Source organism: Spermophilus citellus, assembly GCF_964194105.1.
Source record: "Spermophilus citellus genome assembly, chromosome: 3".
NCBI classification, from domain to species: Eukaryota; Metazoa; Chordata; class Mammalia; order Rodentia; family Sciuridae; genus Spermophilus; species Spermophilus citellus.
This window is the reverse complement of record NC_138184.1, coordinates 225,894,758-225,900,557: the sequence shown is the minus strand read 5'-3', so window position 1 is coordinate 225,900,557 and position 5,800 is coordinate 225,894,758. Positions and strand designations below refer to the sequence as shown.

Genomic DNA, 5,800 nt, shown 5'->3' with positions numbered 1-5,800 from the left:
AACCCTTGGCATGAACGCAGGAGCGGATCCCTAGAGGAAATACTAGGGGGTGAAGGTGGCAAATTTAAAAATGTGGCTCTGGAAGCCCGAATGGAAGTCCCTCTTTTTTGTCCTGATATGATCCCTGGCCTGCTGTTAGACTGCAGTGAGAATGATCAACCCGCAGGCAGGAGAGGACACGGCCCTCGCTGCCTGCTCTCTCTATCCTGGTTGAAAGCAGCAAGCTTCACAGTTAAAAGCATCAAGCTGGGAGCATGCGCAGAGTCCATGGGGGCGCCAGTGCCCCGACAGCACGGGGTCGCCATGGCAGAGGTCCAGCAGCTCCAGGTGCAGGAGGCAGCGGACTCTGTGGTGAAGAGTGTGGAGAAGGACAACATCCGCGAGAGGCAGGGCCTCAAGTTCCTGCTGCTGTGAGGACAGCCAGGCTACGTCACAGGACGGCACCAGGGCACTGAGCGCTGCCATGAACCTCTGGCCCAAGCGCAGGCCCTGGTGACCACTGAGCTAGAGAATTCCAGGACCGCCTGACCCCCTGTACCATGCACCGCAACGACACAGCCAAAGATTCAATAGATGCTGGGAGTAAGGAGCTTTAGGTGAAGTGGCTGCTGGACAGTATGACCAAGTGTGTGGATGACCACGTGCACCTCATCCCAACTATGACCAAGAAGATGAAAGAGTCTCTCTCATCCATTGGGAAATAAAAGTCCTTGCCAGTGGCCACTGGGGCTGAGAGCAGGAATCTATTTTAAAAGAGGAATGGGAATTTTAGTCTTTGAAGCAAAGTTTATGAATGGAGAAGCCAAGGATGGCAGCAAGTTTAAGGCATATATTACTCTGGATACTGGTTCCTTTATGTTTTGATCCAAGAAAGTGAAATGGAAAAAAAAATAGTGCTAAAATTTGAGTGAAAGATCAGCAGAGCCTTTTAGAGCCTAAATTTCACGTGGCCAGTGGTTTTCCTGACAGCAGGGAACTCCCTTGTACCAAGCCAGAGCTCTCCAAGGTACAATTCCTACAACATAGGCACCTACAGGATGGCGGGCTCTTCCAGGATGGCGGGCTTCTCCAGCCTGCCTGGGACCTGTGGAGTTGGAGGAGAGGAGTTTCTGCTTGTTGCCAACCTCCTATATACTCGAGGTATCATCACTCCATATTCCATAGACTGTAAACAACATCCAGGAGATCACTAATCCTGAAGGGGGAAAAGTTTCCAGGTCTTTGTTTTGTTTTTTTATATACAAGGCATGAAGTGGATTGAAGAAGTGAATTTGAGAGGGGAGTAGTTTGAATAAGAACTTGGAAAGCTTCCTTGTGTATATTCTTTATGGCCATCAAGATTTGGATTTCTTGGGGCTGGGGTTGTAGCTCAGCGTTAGAGTGCTTGCTTTGCATGCATGAGGCACTGGGTTCGATCCTCAGCACCACATAAAAATCAATAAATAAAAATAAAGATATTGTGTCCATCTACAGCTAAAAAAACTGAAAAAAAGGATATGGATTTCTTGAAATTCTTATTGCACCTCTCAGCTGGGAGATCACTGCAAAAACATGAGAGGCAATGTCACATTAAGTACGGAAAGCAGGGCTTCCTCCACCAGCATAGGAGCCCTGAGGCTTTCTGCAGCAAAGTGACAGGATAATCCTTCTCCTTTGAAGAGAAAGGAATTTCGATTGTGATACCTGTACCAGTATCTGGAAATAAACAGTAAAATAGTGACAGTTCACTAGCTAAGAGAGCTGTAATGTACTGTCCTTGGAAGAGAAAAAAAAACAAACAAACGTGTTTTCATAGAACAGAATGGAACAGAAGCCTAAATCCAGCATTGCTAACTCAGTTCCCTGAATGAACAGAGCCTTGTTAAGATAATATCTGGGCAACAGGAAGGTTACAAAGTAAACAGCTTGGGCTAGGACAAGCTCCAACACTACCCTCCCTCTGAGAGCAAATGAAGGGCACCCCACACAGAACCCTTTATCAAACACCATTTTTGCCTGGGGCCTTTGCACCGTGCAATGTTCCTGCCCCAGCCTGGTACCTTATCTTCTGGATAAGGAGCTCCTTGTCTTTTAATCAATTTATTACTTGAAATGATACTATAGCCTGTCTGTGTGCTCTGTCAAGGCCATGATATATTTTCCTAGTGGTTTGGTTTTACAATAAATACAATAAATAGTTTCATCCTCTCCCCCCCCCCTCAAAAAGTACCAAGCGTTGTAAGGCTCTTCTGTTGGTTCCCAGTGGCTGTTTCTGGGTGCCCTACATGGATTTCCTTATGTGGTGAAGAAGTCAGCATCCTGCACCATGGAGCAGGTGTCGGTTTTCTGCTTTGCATTTCATTGGGTAGCAGATTTCTTCACTCAGCATCTTCTCCCTGCAGCCCTTGAGTTTGTTCACTGTTGTCTGTGTAATAATCTCACACGGGCCTCAGCCTTCTTTGCTTCACCCCCTGGGATGGTCCAGCTTATCAATACTTTCCAAAGACTAGTCCCTGGAGTGGCTGTGTTTTTATGTGGCCTGGCAACACTGAGAGAGTAGGGGGTATTATTTGTAGGAAATAATAACTTTTTTTTTGCATGACTGGTTCCTATTGAGTTTTAGCTTAACCAAACACTCCAGGTCATTTTCTACTGAAATCGCCCTCTTTAGAATGCCTCCCGTCTACTTCTCTAATATTTAATTTTGGGAAACACGACCACTAAAGAATTTTCAAAATAATCATTCCTATGGTGTTAGTTCAGTGTTTAAGCTAGTCTAGGTTATTTTGTTTCTTGTTTTTAGTATGTCTCACTGCAAATATTATTAATAATTTTTTTTCTGGATAATTAAGGAGAACATATCAAATCCATAACTAATGGCATGATTTTAATAGATCTTTTGATACTGTTTCCCAACATTTTAAAAACAAACCTTATATTTGTTTGGAATATATCATGGTGATGCTGGAAGAACAATTAAACAATAGAGATAAAATTCTCAAAAAATGTAAATTGTACAAGCAGAAAAGTCGAAGATGGTCCCGCCGATGACCTTGCTGACACTCACTAAACCGGCATCTGCAAAGTGGTTCTTTGTGGATCCCGAACCCCAGAGAAGCAATCCAGTTTGGAAAACATTAACATAATAAACATATTTTTAGGAACCTGTCCCTTCTTGGGGACCAGCACTGTAGACTCTCCCCTGGCTCTGTGCTGAGAAGCCCCCATTTTCCCCGAGTGCAGGAACAGTCCTGGCAGAGCTGTGTGAGCGCCCGGCTTGTCTTTTCCACTAAGACTCACAAGTGCCCTTTTCTCATCCTGGCTCCCCAGGGGGAAGGGGGGAACCAGGCAGCCGGTTAGCTGGGTCACCTGAGCTTGTCTGTGAGCAGGCAGGTGGCACAGGAAGCGGGAGGTGCTTGGCCTGAGGTGGAGCTCTGTCAGGAAGCCCTGGGCATCCAGGACCTGAGGGGGGTGAAGGTGAGCGTCCCGGGGGATGGCCATGAGCACAAGGGGACTCAGGTGACGTGTTCCAGGGATGGGTGCTGAGCAGACGGCCTGCGAGGACTGGGGTGGATGCAGTGGGGGTAGCCAGAAAATGAGAGTCCCTGCTTGGGAGCAGTGCTCCTCCCAGACTGCTCTTGCCCTCTGTCTGTGACTCGTGTCTCCCTAAGGAAGCTGAGGATCCTGTGCCAAGCGTAGAAACAACCCCATCAGCACGTTGCTCGCTCCACCGTCAGCAGGAAACCTGGCCTTTGTTCTCCCGGACAGGCTGGGCCTGTCCTCCACCCCTTCCCGTCTTACCCCGTTTTCTCTCATCTTCGGGGTGCACGGCCTGTGTTCAGCTCTGGCAAGTGTTGACAAGAAATGATCTCAATCTGGTTGGAAGGACGAGACTTACCCTTGTGACCTAATGAGGGATAGAATGAGTCAGGACCGGCTTTTAGGGCCCACAGTGAATGGGACAGAAGTCAGGGCCAAGCGGGTTGTGGGAGGAACCAGGTAGGGGGCCCTGTTACAGTGGAGGGGGGAGGTGGGGGGTGGGAGGTCCCGAGGGGTGGGGGGTGTTGTCCCTATCGCTCACCTTGCCTCCCCTCAATCTGAGGCGCTCACTCTCACACTCTTGTCCCTTCTCAATATCCGGACATCTCTTCCATGGCATTGCTCTGGGACTTGTGAGCCCCAAAGGAAAACCAGTCTCTGTATCTTAGGGCAAAATCTTATAATTTTCAGTTTACCTAACCACCAAATTGGGCTCTACAGAGAAATAAAATTTGACGTCAGAGCAAAGTGTGATCCTTGAAAACAATAAAATTTTTTGACACAGACATCCCCTTAATGCTTCAGATCCAAGGGCCACTGATGCCTGTGGCTGGCCTTGGGTTGAGAGTGGCAGCAGGTCAGCTCTGCAGGCCCAGTTGCAGAATCAGGACCATGGGGTGGGGCCCTGGGCAGGAGTGGAGGACACGCCAACTGACCTCCTGCAGGTGGTGTCCAGGCTCCCGCCTTGGGGTGTCGGCATGGAAAGCAATCTCCCCTCCCATTGCCTGGATGCTTCCGGCAGGTCTTGGTAACAGTGTGGGCGGCAATTTTGGAAACAAGTTTATTTTCTCCAAGGACAGTGTTTGCCGTGGCCCTTCACCCACTTCCATTGTTCCCCCCCCCCCCCCCAGAATGATCCTCAGATCATGGGCAGTTTTCTTGGCACCTTCACATCTAAATTTCCAAGGGAGGTGACCCATTGTCCAGGAGAGTTCAAAGCAATGATTCATTCACCCCTCCCCACACTCTCACTCTAAGAAGTTACCTACCTATCTTTTTTTAAAAAATAAAAAATGTTAAATCCCCTTGATGTCTCCACACTCAGGATTTATTCTACCTTCCCTATTTCCTCATGTGTAACTTGTTTGTCCAGTGTTATTTGTGATATATTTACACATTTGTTCAATTCTTATACATATTATTAACCCATATACACATGAGAAACAAATTTGCCAAACACAGCACCATATTTGTACAGTTTCTTCTACAGCTTTTGAAAACACATTATGTCTTTGCTTCTAATTTCTTTTTGTTGTTGTTGTTACCTGCATTGACAAATTTCTCAAATGCCCTTAGTAAGTGAGGTGGAGATATTAGGATTTTAGTAGAAAACTGTTTCCCCATTACATAAGTTGCTGGCTTTGGTGCTTAGTAGATGAAAGAAAGAGAGAGACAAAGAGACAGAGAGAGGGAGAAGGAGGAGGAAATAGATGGAAAAACATGTTTCATTTCATATTTTATAGAATGTTCCTCACCTGGGCAGTTGTTGGTGGATTATATTAATAATTTTTCTCTTGGTGAACCTCCTATCTTACTCTAGTTTTCTAAAATAAATCCCATTTGGTCATGATGTATCATTTTAAAAAAAGTTGTAGGATCCATTTTGATATAATTTCATATTAAACTTGGCACTGGTATCATACATAAGATTCATCTGTAGTTTTCTTCTTTTTATGCCTTCTATTTTTTAATTAAAAATCATATTTACTTAGAAGCACTCAGAATATCAATAAGATGATTTTAGCTTGTTTTTGGTTTTGCTTTTGTTTCTTTGCAATTAGAATTGTATTTGTCTAATAAAATAATTTTATATAAGCTACATCTGAGACAACTGAAGATGAAAACCTACAAACCTCATATGTAGCCAATTCGTGCTGGGCCCCAATATGAGCCTGCTTTAAGTTTCCATGCCAGTTTTAACCTTCATACTATACCAGTCCAGGTTAGTGGCTATCAAGACTGGACTGTTTAAAAAGACATGTTATGTTGCATTGACTATACA

General features: G+C 45.5%; 1 pseudogene across 1 annotated transcript; it reads left to right on the top strand.

The window, feature by feature from the left end:
* Positions 1-303: 303 nt before the first annotated feature.
* LOC308645832 (protein FAM136A-like) lies at positions 304-704 on the top strand (annotated as a pseudogene). The gene has a single exon. The product of its transcript is annotated as a protein FAM136A-like (transcript).
* Positions 705-5,800: the final 5,096 nt, after the last annotated feature.